The sequence below is a fragment of the Cervus elaphus genome, chromosome 12 (genome assembly GCF_910594005.1).
Source record: "Cervus elaphus chromosome 12, mCerEla1.1, whole genome shotgun sequence".
In the NCBI taxonomy this organism is placed as follows: Eukaryota; Metazoa; Chordata; class Mammalia; order Artiodactyla; family Cervidae; genus Cervus; species Cervus elaphus.
The window spans coordinates 9,115,814-9,134,508 of NC_057826.1; the positions used below are offsets into that span (position 1 = coordinate 9,115,814).

The 18,695-nt window shown below is 40.4% G+C and overlaps 1 long non-coding RNA gene across 1 annotated transcript; it reads right to left on the reverse strand.

The window, feature by feature from the left end:
* Positions 1–597: 597 nt before the first annotated feature.
* Positions 598–16,701, reverse strand: LOC122705099. Its single transcript, XR_006344036.1, has 3 exons — positions 16,690–16,701; positions 14,415–14,420; positions 598–747 (listed from the first exon to the last, which is right to left on the reverse strand). It is a non-coding gene; the product is annotated as an uncharacterized LOC122705099 (long non-coding RNA).
* Positions 16,702–18,695: the final 1,994 nt, after the last annotated feature.

Sequence of the window (18,695 nt, forward strand, 5' to 3'; positions counted from 1 at the left end):
AGAGAAGCCCCATCCGGCTCCTACTAGGTATCTATCCCAGCCTGCCACCTGAGACTCAAGTATAACCCAGTGAGTGACTGGAAGTGGGAAAACGCATGGGCTGTAGCCCTGAGGCAACAAGGGTCCATTCTGTAAGATGGCAATAGCACACGTTTTACTGTCCAAGGAAAGTTCTTGAAAAGTGTGTTGGCAGACAAAGGATGAGGACATTTTGGAATATCTAATTTTCTTATGATCAAAGTGATTACAACACAAACAACGGCTGTTTTATTTTTTGAAGTGACTTGAGTCAGAGGAGTAGTCACAGAAGTGATGAAGAGCAGATTCTAGATGCTTGGGGAAAATGAGAGAGATCAGATTTACTGAAGAAGCAGATGCAGATGTGAGAGAAGAGGGTCATCAAGGACAGCAGGGCTCGGTTCTGAGCAACTGTAAGAATGAAGTTACAGTTACATGAAATGGGGATTATTGCGAGAACAATACTTTTTTAAATTTAATTATTTTTAAACACCAAAACCATTTTGTATCAGGGTGTCGCTGACTAACAGTGCTGCAGTTGTTGCAGGTGAACACTGAAGGGACTCCGCCATTCATATACTTGTATCCATTCTCCCCCAAACACCACCCGGCTCCAGGCTGGCACATACCATTGAGCAGAGTCCCGTGTGCCATACAATAGATTTTTGTTGGTTATCCATTTCAAATGTAGCAGTGTGTACATGACTTTCCCAAAGTCCTTAACTATTGCTTCCCCCCAGCAACTGTGAGTTCATTTTCTAAGTGTGTGAGTCTCTTTCTGTTTTTTTTTTTTTTTTATTTCAACTACAGAGGGCAGGTCTTTATTCCCAATCCCGATCCCCCCTCCCACCTCCCTCTCCACCCGATTCCTCTGGGTCTTCCCAGTGCACCAGGCCGGAGCACTTGTCTCATGCATCCCACCTGGGCTGGTGATCTGTTTCACCATAGATAGTATACATGCTGTTCTTTTGAAATATCCCACCCTCACATTCTCCCACAAAGTTCAAAAGTCTGTTCTGTATTTCTGTGTCTCTTCTTCTGTTTTGCATATAGGGTTATGTCCGTTTGTATTGCTTCTTTTTAGATTCCACATATAAAGGATGCCCTATGATATTTCTCCTTTTCTGTCTGACTTCATTCAGTATGACATTGTCTAGGTATATCCATGTTGCTGCAAACGGCCCTATTTCATTCTTTTTAATGGCTGAGCAATAGTTCTTTGTATATATGTACCACATTTTCTTTATCCATTCATCTGTCAATGGAAATTTAGATTGTTTCCATGTCTTGACTCTTGTAAACAGTGCTGCAATGAACATCGGGGTGCATGGATCTTTTCAGGCCATTCTTCCTTTGCATTTATGCCCAGGACTGAGACTTCAGGGTCATGTGGCAGCTCTTTTTCAGGAACCTCCATACTGTTCTCCATAGCGGCTATGCCAGTTTACATTCCCACCAGCAGAGTACAGGAAGGTTCCCTTCTCTCCACACTCTCTCCAGCATTTTGTTCTTTGTGCATATTTTGATGATGGCCATTCTGACTGGTGTGAGGTGATATCTCACTGTAGTCTTGATTTGCACTTTCTAGTAACTAGCAATGTTGAACATCTTTTCATGTGCCTTTTGACCATCCATATATCCTCTTTAGAGAAATGTCTATTCAGGTCTTCTGCCCATTAATTGAGTGCATTGTTTGTTTTGATGTTATTAAGTGTCTTAAGCTATTTGTAAATTTTGGAGACTAATCATATCATTTGCAAATATTTTCTCCCAATCTTGGGTTGTCTTTTTGTTTTGTTTATTGTTTCCTTTGCTGTGCTAAAGCTTTTGAGTTTAAGTAGGTCCCCATTTGTTTATTTTCACTTTTTTTCCGTTATTCAGGGAGATGGATTGAAAAAGATGTTGCTGTGATCTATGTCAGAGAGTAAAACAATACTTTTAGAAGGAAATGTGGACTCCTATTAGAAATCAAAACTAGTATGTCAAGTATTGGTTTCAATTCACAAGTCTGAAATTCAAGGAAGAGGTTAGGGATACATATATAACTCGGGGGTCCTCAGCATACTTAAAGCCATGAGTCTGCATCAGACCAATAACAAAATGTGTATAGATTGAAAAGCAAGAAGACCCAAGGGTTCATTCCTAGACCACTCCAACATTTAGAAGTGAAAAAATTATAATAGGTGAAAATATATTTATATAGGTAAAACTTATACAGGTAAAAATGAAACGTAGAATAACAAAAGTGAAAGGGACAAAGCTAGGGTTAAATGGAATTATACTGTTGTGAGGCTCTTCTCTCATTTCTAAACTTTTATTGTTTAAAAGTAAACCAAGATGAGTTAAGGATGCCTATTCTATTCCCTAGAGCAATCACAAAGACGAAAATAAAACAAAGACATAGCTAAAGAACAACAGAGAGACAAAACTGAATACTAAGAACTACTCAATTAATTCAAACATATACAGAAAAGGAGAGACAAAGGAATGAACAGATGGGACATATAAGCAAGTAGCAAGATGGCACCCTTAAAAAGCTAACCAAATTAGTAGTTACATTAAATATAAATAGCTTTTGCTGTGCTGTGCCGTGCTTAGTCATTCAGTCATGTCCAACTCTTTGTGACCCCATGGACTTAGGCACGAAAGCTTTCCCTGGCCTTCACCATCTAGTGGAGTTTGCTCAAACTCTTGTCCATTGAGTTGGTGATGCCACCCAACCATATCGTCCTCTCTTGACCATTTCTCCTCCTGCCACCTAATCTATGACAAAGAAGGCAAGACATTTCTCCAAAGACATAAAGTTGACCAAATATATGAAAAGATCCCCAGTGTCACTAATAGAGAAATGCAAATCAAAACTACAATGAGGTATCACCTCACACTGGTCATAATGGCCATCATGAGAAAATCTACAAATAAATGCTAGGAGGGTGTGGAGAAAAGGGAACTCTACTAGACTGTTGGTGGGAATGTAAATTGGTACTCCACTATGCAGAAGAATATGAAGCTTCCTTAAAAAACTAAAAGTAAAGCTGCCATATCATCTAGCAATCCTATTCTTATTATCCCAAGAAACACAAACTTGGAAAAGATATATGCATCCCAATGTTCATTGCAACTATTTACACTAATCAGGACATGGAAGCTAGCTAAGTGTCCATCAACAGATGAATGGATAAAGAAGATGTGATACATATATACAACAGAATATTCCCCAGCCATTAAAAAGGGAACAAAATACTGCCACGTTCAGGGACATGGACGGACCTAGAGATTGTCATAAAGAGTGAAGTAAGTCAGAAAGAAATACTGTATAATATTGCTTGTACATGGAATCTATCAAAATGGTAAAGATGAACTTATCTGCAAAGCAGAAATAGAGTCACAGATGCAGAGAACAAATTTACAGTTACCAAGGTGGGGAGGAGCAGGTGGAAGGAATTGGGAGGTTGGGATTGATGTAGATACACTACTATGTACTAATATAAAATAGATATCTAACAAGAACCAACTGTTGAGAACGGGGAACTTTACTCAGTGCTCTGCGGTGACATAAATAGGAAGGAAATCTAAAAACAAAGAAACAAAAAAATGTGGCTATATGTATACATATAACTGATTCATTTTGCTACACAGCAGAAGCTAACAACATCGTAAAATACCTGTGAAAGTGGAAGTGAAAGTCACTCAGTTGTGTCCGACTCTTTCCGACCCCATGGGCTATACAGTCCATGAAATTCTCCAGGCCAGAATACCAGGATGGGTAGCCTTTCCCTTCTCCAGGGGATCTTCTCAACCCAGGGATTGAACCCAGGTCTTCCACATTGCAGGTGGATTCTTTACCAGCTGAGCCACCAGGGAAACCCAAGAATACTGGAGTGGGTAGCCTATCCCTTCTCCAGCAGATATTCCCAACCCAGAAATTGAACCAGGGTCTTCTGCATTGCAGGCAGATTCTTTACCAAAATACCTATACTTCAGTAAGTAAATATTAATTCACATAAGAAATTTTAACCTTTGTACTTGCACATGGGGATCTTGGGCTTCTTTTTCTACTCAACAATCCAGCAAACCCATTCCTACATATTTAGCCAATGGAAATAAAAACAGATACCCATACAAAAACTTCCCCAAGATTGCTCAGAGTTGCTGCATTCATCAGAGCCAAATGCCAGAAACAACTCAAATGCCCATCCATATACAAAGAAGAAATAGCATACAATGCAATACTAAACAATAAGAATGAGCTACTCTTACATGCCCCAACATGGATAAACCTAAATATAGAACTCAAAAGCATATGCCGAGCAAAAGAGGTCAGATTACATACTATATTTTCTATTTATGAGACGGTCAAAAACAGGCAATGCTATTTATGATTATAGAAGTCAGGAAAATAGTTACTTCAGTAATGTACAGGAAATTTTCAAGGTGAAGGAAACATGGTCTATACATTTGCAAAGATTCATGCAACTATACACATAATTTATATACAAAAATTTTCTAACATTTCTCAAAATATATAGTTCATATTTTTAAAGGTATAAAGATGAAGTAGAATTAGCAAAGAAACTTAGAGGAAGTAGTCAGTGAGGTATGAGATTATTATAATTAGGATATTATGATGGCCCAGGAACCAAGGGAAGAAAGCGTTTTGAGGTAGATCTACATTCAGAGTAGATTACAGAAGACAGTAATGTACTGTGACAAATGCTAGTGACTATGAGCTGATACAATACAGTAGAAGTCACTGACTGATAAGAACAATTTCGGTGGAGTGGTGGCTTTCAATCTAGCAAAAGTTCAAAAGGGAAATTGGCAAATAGGTATAGATTTTTAAGAAGTTGCTATAGAGCAAAAGAGCGACATGAATCGCCACTACAGAGGAAAATTTAGCCAAAAAAAGGATTCTTTTCTCAGATCAGAGGATTATAGTACGCAACTCTGCTTTGGAAGTAATCCAATATTTCGATGTTTTGATAATACAGAAAATTTGATAATGGAGCAAGGACTAAAGGGACCTTTGAGCCATGTGCCTGAGTAAGTAAGCAGAGATAAAATCTAGAGTAATCAAAGGTTAGTAACGTTTAACTTTAAGGTTGCATGCACACATATGTGTATAAATGTCAGATAAAATAATGAATCGTGCTTAGCATACCATCTAAACATGTATTTCTCTAGGTAGAGGCTGCTTCTTTGCAAGTTAATCAACTCATGAGCCATTCTTTTCTGGATATTTTGGGTAGCACCATATAGTGTGCTCCACATCTAGACTGAGAGTTAAAACATTATATTTTGTTGTGTTCCTCTTTCTCTGATTGGGAAACGATTTAATAACTTTATCCATGATGGCAGAAAGAGCGGTTAGCCACATAAAATCCTCAGTAAATTTTTGGAAAATGAACAAACCATTGCCCTTTTCCTAGGGATGTCTTTATTTACAACCTTACTTCTCATGATGCTATGAAAGGCTCTAAAGCCTACTGCATTCACACTAGTGGTAAGGAAATAGCTGAGCAGTTTCAGTACCCCACTACTTCTCAAAGTGTGATTTTCAGATCCGCAGCAGCAGCACACAGCATCACCTTGGAGATGGTTATAACTACAAATTATTGGCCTTGCCCCAAGGCTATTGAACCAGGAGCTCTAGATGTGTGGTCTCGTAAGCTGTAGTTTAACAAGCCCTCCAAGTGATAAGGGTGTACAAGGAGGTTCAAGTACTGTAACACATATTCTTAACTTTTAATTCCTTGGCTAGGAAGATGCAAGGAAACATCTTATTATACTTTGATCATCGATCAGTGATTTTATTAACTCTTGTCTTAAACTTTTTCTACACATTTTTTCCTATTATTAGAAACAGAACATTACTGATTTATCCTGTGGTCTTTAAATGTGTTTTTCACTCAGACACATGTGCGTTAGGAGTCTTTGGTGACTCTTCAAGGTGGGGGGTGGGTGGGTGATTGGTGTGATTTCTCTGCTTCCAAAGGCATAGACAGGATCTTTTCGAAATAATCCAGAACTCACTGCCTTTGGAAAGATAACGGGTGATACTGACACCGATGGCTTTTATAAGCAATTCTTAGATGTATTCAATTCTGGGGAATCCTCTTTGCCCTGGAAGAATTGAGACTGTGATACACTGAGTTTATAATCTGGGAGGCCTGAAAAAGACCGGAGATAGAAAAGCATAATACGAAAGGAGCTCTGACCCTTAAAATTGATTCCACTCCCGTAACAATGGTACAGTTTTGTACAGGTTATTTTACCTTCCTGGATTCGTTTCATCTCTGAAAAATAAAGTTCAATAACTTGCTGTTTACCAGAAGATGATATAGATGACAAAAATTAGTAGATGTTTAAAAGTCCCCCCCCCCCACCTAATTCTTCACAAAAATATCAATGTGCTATTGTGGGGTAGTTCTCTTTTTCACCCACCCTGAGCATTAGTGGATCCTGTATATCTTTAAGAAAGTCCCTCAACACGTAAGATCCCATGACTACTTTAGAGCTGAAAAAAAACCCAGACTCTCCAAGTGATAATAATGGTTTTGATGAAACACATATAATTTCAATATCACCACACTCTTCAATGCTTACCACCTCTGTTGGTACAAAGGTATATATGGCAGTGCTCTTTGAGGGAAACAAATATTTTTAAGTACAGAGAATTTATAATCAAAACTGGACAGACAGTAAAACTTCATTAACAACAAAATTATAGACAATATGTCTTTTAACAGTTGAATATCTGTATTTGTGAATTGCAGTACAAATTGGAAAATATTTCCATGGATGAGGAAGAAAAATTGTCATTTGTGTTAGTGTTCTATTGTTGTGTAATCAGCTACCACAGACTTGGCAACTTAAAATGATATCCATTTGTTACCTCACAGTTCTGTGGGTCAGGAGTCCAGGTCAGTTCAAATGGGTTCTCTGATTAGAGTCTCACAGGCTGAAATCAAAGTGTTGACTGGACTGGGCTCTTAGCTATAGGGCTTGGGAAGAATCCTCTTACAAGTTTGTTCAGCTGTCGGAAGAATCTAGGTGATTGTATTTACAGGAATGAAACTCCCTTTCCTTTCTGGCAGAAAGCCTTGAGCCACTCTCTGCTTCCAAAGGCCACCATTTCTTACCATATGCCCTCACGCCTTCAAAGGCCACAACAATGTATTATATCCCCCTTGTACTTGAATAGCTGACTTCTCCTTCTGTCTGCCACAAGTTGGAGAAAATTCTGCTTTTGAGGCACTCACATGATTAATTTAGGCTCAAAGATTTTCTCTATGTTGTAATATGTGTGTGTGAGTGCCCCGTCATGTCCAACCTTTTGCAACTCCCTCGACTATAGCCCACCAGCGTCCCCTGTCCATGGAATTTTGCAAGCAAGAATGCTGGAGTGGGTTCCCATTTCCTCCTTCAGGAATGGAACCAGATATCTTTCATCTCTCCTTCACTGGCAGGTGAGTTCTTTACCACTGCACCACCTGTGGTAATATAATCATAGGATAATCACAGATAATATGTCATCATATTCACAAGTTTTATCTATACTCAAAGGGAAGGGTCACTACGGGTTATTCTTCGAATTCTTCCAACCTTGTGGTGTGTGCTTAGTCACTCAGTTGTGTCTGACTCTTTTCTGACCCCGTGGACTGAAGCCCGCCAGGCACCTCTGTCCATGGGGATTCTCCAAGCAGGAATACAGGAGTGAGTTGGCATGCCCTCCTCCAAGGGATCGTCCCAACCCAGAGATCAAACCCAGGTCTCTCACATTGCAGGCAGAACCTTAACCAGCTGAGACACCAGGGAAGTCCAGGAATACTGGAGTGGGTAACACATCCCTTCTCCAGGGGATCGTCCCAACCCAGGAATCGAACCAGGGGCTTCTGCATTGCAGGCGGATTCTTTACCACCTGAGCTGCCAGGGAAGCCCTCTTCCTACCTTATCAGCCCTTATAAATGAAGGACAAGCCCTAATATAAAAGCTGCAGAGAGAATTTGGGGAGAGGTGGTTCCGTGATCAAAGGAAGGGGAGAACAGAGATGAACGGGAGTAGACAGGGGGAGCTCTTCAAAAAAGTATAAAATAGCCATCTTGTCCTTAAGGCACCAGCTTTCCCATCTCTGCTTTCAGCTGGCCAGGGCTCTGATGTTCCTTCACTCTTTCCCTAAAGACCAAAGAGGAAGATCTGTTCAGCTGTCGAATATATGTCAAATCATAAACATAATATTCGAACATATGTCGAATCATAAACATAAGCCAAGGTGTGAGTATTTCTGTGCCTGTTTGCAATCTTATCTCTAATCATGACATGAAAGTTTCTTCCCATCTTTCAGTTCTGGGACTTGGAAATAAACTAGAGGAGCTACCGAGGGACAAGGTAACTTATGTATGCCCCTGAAATTTAACCAGTAAAAGAAGTCACCATGCTGCTTCCATGGAGGCCTGGCTCTAAGTATGAACTGGTATCAGAAACTTTCTTTCCAAACTTGGCAAACCACTCCAGCCTTCTGTTTCTGTTGAACTATATTAAATTAGAATATTTGGATGGGTGTCCAAGTGTACTCTTAATTGCTTCCAAGAGCTCTCAACCAATAGGACACAAATGTCAGGTTGTACTTGGAGAGGAACAAAGCTAAAGCCACGAGGCTAAAGTTTAGGGGAAATGGAGTTTTTTTGCAACTCCCAGGCTCACTGTTCTGAGATATGAGCTCATTCTAACATTAGTTAGTCCTAGAATTCATCACCTTCCAAATGCTAAAATAAAATCAGGGAAATGTCATCAAGTTGTTAACCATTATTATCTATTAAAGTAGCACTGCCGAAGATGGGGAAATCGCCTAATAAAACCAATCTTTCTTCTTTATATCACCTAGAACTGTCAGGACTCCAATAGATTATAACGGGCCCAACTTAAAACCAATGACCTGCATATTATACATGGAAAATCCCTCTTATCTCAGCAAGTTACCAACACCAGGCTTGTCAATTAGAATAGAAGAATGTCAAGGTTAAACGTTTCTCAAAGCTTCTGATGTCTACCTTTCAAGGTGGAACCACTTGAGATACCTGTTTATTGACTCTTGGCAAAGGCACTTTTCTATTTCCAGGGGAAAAAAAGATGGATTTGATAGAGCTCTTACAGAATATAGCAGTGCGGTGTTATTAGGTTAAATGATTTATAAACTGAAGCATATTAGGGAAAAATAAATCCTTTCTAGAGGCTCCAAAGTGACCCCATTTTAAAGAGTGAAATATTTGGCAATTTCCCTCTCCAAGTCTGTTACTTTGTCTCAAAAATACAGATAATAATAGCTCTCAGAAATTATTACATTGAAATTAAACTGAGGTAATATATATTAAAGTATCTGCAAATAACAAATAATGAATAAATCAAAGATATTATTGGTAATATTATTTTGTTGTCATTGTTTATTCACTAGGCTGTATCTAACTTTTGTGTGACTCCATGGACTGTAGCCCTCCAGGCTCCTCTGTCCATGGGATTTCCCAGGCAAGAATACTGGAGTAGGTTTCCATTTCCTTCTCGATAGTATCTTCTCAACCCAGAGATCGCAACCCACCTCTCCTGCATCTCCTGCACTGGCAGGCAGATTCTTTACCACTGAGCCATCACAGAGGCCCAGTATTATTTTACACAATTCCATTAATTTACTTAACACATATTTAGTGAAGAGTGATTTTACATGGGCTTTAAGGTAGATGCTGGGACAGTCTTTACTCTGAAGTAATCTGCAGTCAAGTGGCGAATAGAGACAATTGAACAAGGAATTATAATGCAGAGTTATTTTATAGGAGAAATATGAGGTTTAAGGGATGTATAAGCAGAGACACCTAATAGGCAATGGTCTGCTAGGTTTGAAAATTCAGGGAAGGCTACCTAAAGGAAGAAACTCCAAAATGACATTTTTAATTTCTGCTAATCAGCAGAAATAAGTTAAGCTAAGTGGTGATGGAAAAGGCTCACAGCAGGGGGACAGAGAGTGTGCAAAATCTTGGGGAAAAGGCAACATGGTGCCTATTGATGCCTTAGGATAACTCACAATGGGTGGAACATCAGGCTGAAAGAAACTTAGTGAGGTCAGCCTTTCTTGTCTCCATCTGGTTACATTCCTGGAAAGCTTGGGTAGGGAGCAATGCAGAGGAGCAGAGAGGACCCTATTGCCTTTTACGCTCAACCTGTCCCCAGAAAATGTTAGGTCAGGGGCATGGAGCAGCACACTTGCTGTCTTTGGCTAGTTGAAACAGGAAAATTTAGCAGAGTAAAGAGAAAAACACAGCAGTGTGGGGACTGTAGTAAAGACCTGAAATATGGGAAAGGAACAGTAGAAGCTGGATCACATTTCAAACTGAAGACCCTGCCCTCTTTGCTCACGCCCAGGATACCTGCCCCCTTCTTCCGTCCAGTGGACTCACATTTATAGCTGGACGTGGCTTAAAAGAGGCTTTTTGAATTGAAGCTTTCCTCACCTCTAGCAGGCAAAACTACTCTCCCTTCCAGTCCGTTTCCATAGAAAACGATTATCTTGGTTGAAGTACTTTCCTTTTATTTCATTATTGTCTATTGATATGAATTCTCCCCCACACAATGAGCTTTCTGAGGACAGAATAAGGTCATTATTTGCTTATATACCTCTGGCATGATTATGAACTTACTCCTTGGTAATATTAACTTAACAACATGTTCTTTGGATTCCCACCTACGGTCAGCGCAACACGGTATTAACACACTTCCCCTTTCATCCATATTGACTGCATTTCAAAGTTGGAATGAGCATGTTTCCTGACTCTAAAGGCAGGATATATGGTGTTCTCCATGACATGTCAAATGGATGGAATATTGAAAACTCAGGGATTTTCTGTTTGCAGTGAATCTTCAGAAAAGTTGCCAGGATAGGGCATGAGATGAAGAAGGATGATAGTAGTGGGGGGCAAAGCAGCAGGGACCACTCTCTGCGGGATGACAACGCCTGGTGAGTCAGAGCCCAGCCTAACAGGTGCTGCTAGAGTTTGAGCAAGGTTTGTCCCTCGGGTGGAAATGACAACTGTGCCTTCCAGCAGAGGGAACAGCCTCCTAGGTATTGATACCCAGACCTTACCGCCATTGGCTTCCCTCGGCAGACAGCTCCCTTTGTCCCTTGGTAGCCATGGTGGGGGGTCTAATGAAACACCCCTGGGAGCTTCTATGTGAGGGGCAGAAATGGCACCAGCTGTTTACCTACATAAGGAGAAAACTTTATGATACCACAGACTGTAGCCGGCCAGTCTCCTCTGTCCATGGAATCCTCCAGGCAAGAATACTGGAATGGTTGCCATTTCCTTCTCCAGGGGATCGTCCCCACCCAGGGATTGAACTCAGGCCTCCCTGAGTTCAGTTCACGTTGCAGGCAAAGTCTTTACCATGTAAGCCACCAGGGAAGCCCATAAAACTCACAGAGAAAGTATTATTGAGAGCATCCAACATTTCTTTAAATATCTTCCTAATTATTTTCTCTCTTGAATTTGCCCATTCCACTTTTTTCCTCAATAGCTTAGGAAGTACTTTCTGTATGGTAGCCCATGTTATGGGCTTTGTAACAAAAATTTACAGCAAGGAGATCAAATCAATCTATCCTAAAGAACATCAGTCCTGAATATCATTGGCAGGACTGATGCTGAAGCTCCAAAACTTTGGCCACCTGATGTGAAGAACTGACTCATTGGAAAAGACCCTGATGCTGGGGAAGATTGAAGGTGGGAGGAGAAGGGGATGGCAGAGGATGAGATGCTTAGATGGCCTCACTGACTCAATGGACTTGAGGTTGAACAAGCTCCGGGAGTTGGTGATGGACAGGGAAACATGGCGTGCTGCAGTCCGTGGGGTCACAAAGAGTTGGACACAACTGAGTGACTGAACAAAAATTTGTATAAAAAGGCTCAGTTCAGTTCAGTTGCTGCATCATGTCCAACACTTTGCAACCCCATGCACACAGCATGCCAGGCCTCCATGTCCATGACCAACTCCCAGAGTCCACCCAAACTCATGCCCATTGAGTCAGTGATGCCATCCAGCCATCTCGTCCTCTGTCATCCCCTTCTCCTCCTAGTCTGCATGTAAAAGAACACCACGACTGGCCAGTGCATGTTAGGTCAAATGGAACAAAAATCATCTGAGAAGAAATTCAAATGATGATCATTTAGTTTAGGGATCCATATCTAAATCTTAACACTTCAGCTCTGACAACAATTCAAGTCTAAGACAGTGAACATTAAAGCAGTCAAACATTGCTTTCCTTAGCTCACACTGCAAGGATTCCTATGATGAGTACTTCATTAGCTAAGAAATTGTGAAACTGAATGAAAAGGTGAATGCAAATGCTGTGAAAGCCTCCAGTCTTCTCTAAAAACAGTATTTATAGTTAAATAAAACAGTCCGCGAGGATATACACTGGTTACAAAGTACTCACCTCAGTAAGGCAGCTTTTCCTAGTCACAGCTTCCTAGGAGCTAAAGTGAATAAATCAAGAAATCCATTGTTTTTCTTAATGTATTAAATGGGATTTATCTAAAGAAGCATTTAGTCTGCAGACTCCTTTAACCACTATATTTTTAAACTCACATATATCATCATTACCACCTACATTTTCTCCATAATCACTTACCCTTTAAGCAACAATGAGGTTTTATCACTGTGAGCATTTTTTTATTTGAAATTAGTTTTTCAGAACTTTTAACAAAGAGGCAAGAATCATAAAAGTTTTTCAAGCATCATAAGACTTCCTGTTCAGTTTTAATTGTATGAGTGAAAGTCACTCAGTCATGTCCAACTCTTTGCAACCCCATGAACTGCAGTCCACCAGGCTCTCCTCTGTCCATGGGATTCTCCAGGCAAGAATGCTGGAGTGGGTTGCCGTTCCCTTCTCCATGGTTAAGAGCATAGTGTTGAAAAAAATATGTTGACTGCCGAATGAGGTGTCCTGACTTTGGTCTAAAGCATCTTCTGCCTTCATCTCTGTTATCCCTATTCTGCTTGAGATCAGTTCTACTCCAAGAGCTGTGGCCTCAGTGCAGAAGAAACCTATGCTGTAGAAGAAACCTCCTCAATCCTAGGAAGAAACCCAGCAAATCAATCAAGAGAGACTGGACTGTTATAGCCTCTTCAGTCCTCCTTACTGCAGGCTTTGACTCATCCAGGGGTGGAAACCCCTTCTTTCCAAGCTCCTGTTCCACAATCGACCTTCCTCACTGCTTCCCTTCCCTCTCTTCCATAAACACATCCCTCCAGTGTGCATGCAGACTGTCTTTACTTCCCTCATATTTGGAGACACTGGGTGGTGGTGTGTTTGGGGGGTACCTTCCCATCTGATTTTGTTTTCCACGTGTGCTAAGTCGTTTTAGTCATGTCTGACTCTATGCAACCCTGTAGACTATATAGCCCACCTGGTTCCTCTGTCCATGGAATTCTCTAGGCAAAAATACAGGAGTGGGTTGCCATGTTCTTTTCCAGGAGATCTTCCCAACCCAGGGATTGAACCTGTGTCTCTTATGTCTCCTGCATTAGCAGGAAGGTTCTTTACCACTAGCACTATCATTGTCACATTTTTTCTGTTCTGTTTTGGTATGGAGTGTTTCTGTTTTTATGAGGCAGTTTGAAGAGACTGAGAAACCTCTTCTGACACTGTGGCAATTTTCCCAAATTGCTTCACCTCTTCCCATTCATCTCCTATCAATCATTCTTCTTAGAATAACCAATATTATGTTTTAAAAAATAAAATTTGCTATTCTTCTATTTAGCTTCCCCAATCCCAATAGCTTCCTCTCACTCTTAGATAAATACATACATACATGTAACATACAAAAGGGTCTTTCTATGGATTATAAAGTCATCATCTGGCCCCTTCCTATATTTCAAACCCTTCCCCCCATTCAGTTCAGTTCACTCACTCAGTCCTGTCTGAGCCCACGGACTGAACATGCCAGGCCTCCCTGTCCATCACCAACTCCCAGAGCTTGCTCAAACTCATGTCCGTCGAGTCAGTGGTGCCATCCATCCATCTCATCCTCTGCCGTCTCCTTCTCCTCTCACCTTCAATCTTTCCCAGCATCAGGGTATTTTCCAATGAGTCAGCTCTTCACATCAAGTGGCCAAAGTATTGGAGTTTCAGTTTCAGCATCAGCCCTTCCAATGAATATTTAGTACTGAGTTCCTTTAGGGTTGATTGGTTTGATTTTCTTGCAGTACAAGGGACTCTCAAGAGTCTTTTCCAACAACACAGTTCAAAAGCATAAATTCTTAGGCACTCAGCTTTTTTTTATAGTTTAACTCTCACATCCATACATGACTACTGGAAAAGCCATAGCTTTGACTATATGGATCTTTATTGGACCTTTCCCTCCATTACTGCCCCCCCCCCCACTTTAAACATATCAAGGTAGCTCTTGATTCAGATACTTTTTACTTACTATTTCTCTCTTCTTGAAAATATTCACTGGCTGTATGAGAGGGAAACTGTTCCCCTACCCTCTTAAGTTATGTGTCTGGGAGTGTTCGTCAGGGCTTCCCTGTTGGCTCAGATGGTAAAGAGTCTGCCTGCAATGCAGGAGATCTGGCTTTGATCCCTGGGTTGAGAAGTTTCCCTGGAGAATGAAATGGCAACCCACTCTCTTCTTGGAAATATCCCCTGGCTGTATAGGAGGGAAAAATAGTTCCTCTACCCTGTTAAGTTCGGTGTCTGGGAACTGTGAATTAAACTAACAAACAATAGATTAACAGAAGATAAAGCACACAAATTTATAGTTTTAAATTTATGTGCACATAGGATAAACAGAAGAGAAGACTCAGTAGTTAGAATCAGAGACTTATACATTATTTTAACAAAGAGCAATAGACTGCGAAGAAGTGAAGACACAAGGGAAAAGAAAAATTTGACCTTCTAGAAGAGATAAATTATAAGAAAAAAAAGTGACTAGGGACTGTATGGTAGGTTAGGGTTATTTAATAAAGTATGTTACCCAGAGATTATTGGTGCTGACTCCATTGATAAGTCTGCACCCTCCCCAATGATTAAGAATCTTTCTCCTCTTCCATGTATAAGTGAAAATTTATATCACCCCGCCAAAAGGAAATTTATGTCCCCTTTTAGGCAGAAAGGGGAAGGGCAGAGAGCTCTCTTGTCTACTCTTTCTCAGTTGTCTTTAGCTATAAAATGATCTTTATGTCAAAGTGGCATATTTTAGAGTGCTGTATTCTGGTCTCCTTTATCTGCCTCTGGCATTTGGACGGTTTTCTTCTTTCAATTCAGAATCAATGTAAATATTATTTCATGATCCCCCTGGAGAAGTAACACTTGCTTCCCTCTGTTTCATGGTAGTTTCCCCTACTCACTTCATAACAATTTTTACTATTAGTAATTACCTTGCTTATAGAACGTGTGTTTGATCCCTGGTCAAAAAGATCCCCTGGAGGAGGGCATGGCAACCCACTGCAGTATTCTTGCCTGGAGAATCCCATGGAAAGAGGAGCCTTGCGGGCTACAGTCCATGGGGTTGCAAAGAGTCAGACACACCTGAAGCTATCTATTTAGCCTGCATGCACATACATTGATTAATTATGTAATATCTACCTGCTCCCAGCCTGCAGCTGCTGCTGCTGCTAAGTCGCTTCGGTTGTGTCCGACTCTGTGCGACTCCATGGACTGCAACCTACCAGGCTCCTCCGTCCACGGGATTTTCTAGGCAAGAGTACTGGAGTGGCTTGCCATTGCCTTCTCCGCCTGCTCCCATGAGAATACAGAAAGTGTATTATTCGCATCTCTATCCTCCATACTTAGAAAAACACCTGGCACATTGTAGGAGTTCAACAGTCAAATAATAAATGTTCACAGTTTAGTTAGGTTGCTTAGTTATCCTAACTTCTCAATTAAATTCTTAGGACCAAACACTGCTCCTCCCACTGTGTAATGAAAAGACACTTTCATCTTATCCCCTGTTGTTGTTCTTTCATTTTCAAAGTTAACCTTGCTTAGACTATCATAAGGCTTTAACAAGGGACCAAAGGAAGGCCAAAGGACAAAATCTGTGATGACTTTAGTTCCACAGGGGGAAAAATAAAAATGGTCTGTCTTCAGAATTCACTGAACAGATGTCAACTCCATTTGCTACTTCACAAATCATTGTAAAGGATAATTGGATTTCATTGCTCCTCAAACAAGGTGACAGGAAGAAAGATGAAACTGCTTTCCAAAGACCAGGTAGGGGGGATTCCTGGCCAAACGGCTGAGGACTGCTGCTGGGGAAATCACTGTCAGATTAAGGATCAGGCTGGCAAGGCTGCGTTCAGAAGGAAATCTGAGACACCACCTTGGCCTGGCCAGCACAAAAAGGGATACTGGGGAAAAGAAAAGAAAAAAAATTATATTTGCTGAGTAATTTGTGTAATTAATACAAACAAAATAAAAGCAATCCTCTACTTTTGAAAAATGCATTTCAAAGTCACGTGTCTAAAAGCTAAACATACATTTAAATATACATTTTAAAGGGAAATATACATTTAAAAGGGAATGGTTGGTACAAGTGGAGGCTCTTTTCTGAAATTGCCTATCAGTGTAACAAAAGACATACCTTATCCTCCTAGGGATCCCTCCCTTCTTGCTTCCTAGCAACCTGGCATTCAGAAAAGAACCATTGAAAAGGCCAGGGACCTCACCCAAGTACAAATAAGCGTGTTACCCGTGGGTGGCCATTCTAATAGCTGAGGACACCAACCCAACCACAAGTTAGCCCCTACTTCAGCGACGTCTTACCCTGGGCACTTGTGCAGTACTTCACAACCAGGCTTCTGCTCACCTTTAAAGAACTTATTTTTGCTATGTGAAAGGAATTTTAGTTGTAAAAGTAGTGGGAAAAATATGAACCATGAAAAAGTTGAATACTTACAGTAAAACAAGTTAAAAAGTTAATAAACTGTAATTACTAGCCCTTCAAATAGAAAACGTGGCATGTGTATATATCAAATAAACCTTAAGTGTGATTGCTTGGAACAACTTGCTATGTGCAGGGGGTGTTTAGATGAACTAAGCATGAGGACTCACATTTTTTTTTTCTGTTAATTTTAGAAAGCCACTTTCCCAGAAGCATTACTCATGTGTTTTATTGTGCTCATGAAATTTCAGTCTACAGAATAAATGCTCTATATGTGTAGTGCTAGTGGTAAAGAAGACACCTGCCGATGCAGGAGACACAAGAGATGCGGGTCGATCCCTGGGTCGGGAAGATCCCCTGGAGAAGGGAATGGTAACCTACTCCAGTATTCTTGCCTGGAGAATCCCATGGACAAAGGAGCCTAGCGGGCTATAGTCCAGGGGGTCTCAAAGAGTCAGACAAGACTGAAGCACCTTAGCATGCATGCACACACCTGTGTTCTCATCCAGGAAAACTGTCTAAGGATATTTTTGGTATCATGGCTAAAGGAGGAAAGGGTTCTAGCATCTAGTGTGTAGAGATGCTATTAAACATCCTATGATGTATGTAGCAGTCTCCCAAATGAAGAATTATCTTTTCACAATGTTAATGGTGCCCACTTGAGAAATTCAGCTCTAGACGTGAGGAAATGGGTAGGTAATGACGGTGACAATGAAACAGATAATATTCTTTTGCTAAAAAATGAAAACAAAAAAATTAAGAGAGACTTGAAACAAAATGCCAAAGAACACAACACCATCCATTTGAAAGGAAAAAAAGACTCAGAAATGCTCATCTTGGCGTTATTTTACTCCAGAGAAGTTTTCCACATTCATATGCCAAAAGCAATTACCATATTTCTGATTGCTAATGAGGCTGGCACAGGTTTTAGCGTATCTACAGATGGCACTTTAAATGATAGTTAATTTTTAAGTTAAATTTTAAATTTTGTAAGTTTAAATGTTTAAAGCTATGACATCATCTGTTAATGTATTCACTACAATAACAGGCCCAGCTCTGTCACATATCAGGGTTGGGCATATGCAAAAACAAAGAGGTTTCCCAAGCCACATGCAAACATCAATCACATTTCTGGAAAGCATACCCTATATAGAGACTCATTAAGTTTCAGGAAGGTTGTGTCTGAGAACCCCATCCCCTCCCTCCTTCCCTCACGCATTTCCCTTATGTGACAAGAACTGTGTGATGTCTTTCATTCTGGTCCTCACACAGGATTTCTAATTAGTTAGGCGATCATGATCAGCCCCATAACCGCTGGTACCTCACTCTGTCCATCTGTACAATGGACAGTTAGAGTCATTTTCTGTTACTCTTCAGCAAGGCTCCATATGAGAATGCCAAAGCGTTGATGCTCTTCCCTTCAAATGTACATTCAGTGCATAGATTTTCAAAGCATTCCTTAAAGCCCATTAATGAGTTCACTAGAAATCATCTGACCACTGGTTAACAATCTCTGTATTAAACCAGGTCCTTATAACATTTCCAATTCTAAGAAAAGTTTCAGCTGGACAATATGAAGAATTAGTAAAGGAAATCTCTTTCACCCATGAGTAGCCTGGCTAATGACTATTGTCAAGAACCACTACAATATTGTAAAGCAATTAGCCTCCAACTAATAAAAATAAATGGAAAAAAAATAAAGTTTAAAAAAAAAAAGAACAAGGCCACCTGGGTCAGCAAAGAACATT